Raw genomic sequence first — 1546 nt, forward strand, 5'->3', positions numbered from 1 at the left:
ATTTGTATGCTGCCCCTCTCCGAAGACTCGGGGAGGCTCACAACATTTTTCCTTCTCTTTCCACCCTTCTATCTCCTTCCTCCCTCCCTCCCTCCCTTCCTCCCTTCCTTCCTTTCCATCCGTCCATCCATTCTTCCTTCCTTCCCTTTATAATAATAATAATAATAATAATAATAATAATAATAATAATTATTATTATTATTATTATTTATTAGATTTGTATGCCACCTCTCTCCGAAGACTCGGGGAGGCTCACAACATTTTTCCTTCTCTTTCCACCCTTCTATCTTCTTCCTTCCTCCCTTCCTTCCTCCCTCCCTCCCTCCCTTCCTTCCCTTCTTTCCCAAGCAAGAATAGCAACAGCCTCATCCTCCAGCTGGAGCAGCCCAATCACAGCAGCCCCGATGAACCAATGCTCCTCCGCTTCCTCTCCTGCAATCCCATTTCATCTGCGAGGCGATGCAGCCGGGGAGCCTCCTCTTTAGCCAAATCAAAAACACACACGGATAATTGGGTTAAAGTCAAGAAGGGGGGCGGGGGTGGAGGACACAGAAAGGGTGTGTGTGTGTGTGTGTGTTTGTGTGTGTGTGTAGCCCAGATGGATGGAAAGAGGCCCGCCCATTCAGCGGGGTCCTCAGAAGACGCCTTGAAATCAGAAGGTTCCCAACCGAGGGTCTTCTTCCCTTTCTGTGCGTCCCCCCAGCTCGCACAGTTGACACAGCAGGTTGAGAGGAGCCCAACAAGGAAAAAAAAACAGAGAGAGAAAATCAGTTAATAAAACATCGGCTGTTTTAGCCAATTATCTGGAAGCGCAGCAGGGAAGTTGGCCTGTCACAGGGCCCACACAGCCTTCCAAAGCGGAGAGGAAAAACAGAGAGAGAGAATTAAGCGGACGGCAAAGGTTAAAATGCTGGAAACATCTAGAGACAGAGAGGAGATGGAGGGGGGGGCAACTTGGCTGGACGTCAAGCCCAGGAGAGCAGAGTAGAGGCGCCTCTGAGTCACCCAGTCTGAGAATAGAATAAGAAAAGAATAGAATAGAATAAGAATAGAGTAGAGTAGAGTAGAATAAGAACTAGAGGAATGGAATGGAATAGAGTAGAACAAAACAGAAAAAGAAATAGAATAGAATAGAAAAGAATAAGAATAGAGTAGAGTAGAATAAGAACTAGAGGAATGGAATGGAATAGAATAAGAACTAGAGGAATGGAATGAAATGAAATAGAATTGAATAGAATAAGAACTAGAGGAATGGAATAGAATAGAATAGAATAGGAACTAGAGGAATGGAATGGAATAGAATAGGAACTAGAGGAATGGAATGGAATAGAGTAGAATAGAGTAGAACACAACAGAACAAGAAATAGAATAGAAAAGAATAAGAATAGAGTAGAGTAGAATAAGAACTAGAGGAATGGAATAGAATAGAATAGAATAAGAACTAGAGGAATGGAATGGAATAGAATAGAATAGAGTAGAACACAACAGAACAAGAAATAGAATAGAAAAGAATAAAAATAGAGTAGAGTAGAATAAGAACTAGAGG

This window comes from Erythrolamprus reginae, chromosome 9 (genome assembly GCF_031021105.1).
Source record: "Erythrolamprus reginae isolate rEryReg1 chromosome 9, rEryReg1.hap1, whole genome shotgun sequence".
NCBI lineage: Eukaryota > Metazoa > Chordata > Lepidosauria > Squamata > Dipsadidae > Erythrolamprus > Erythrolamprus reginae.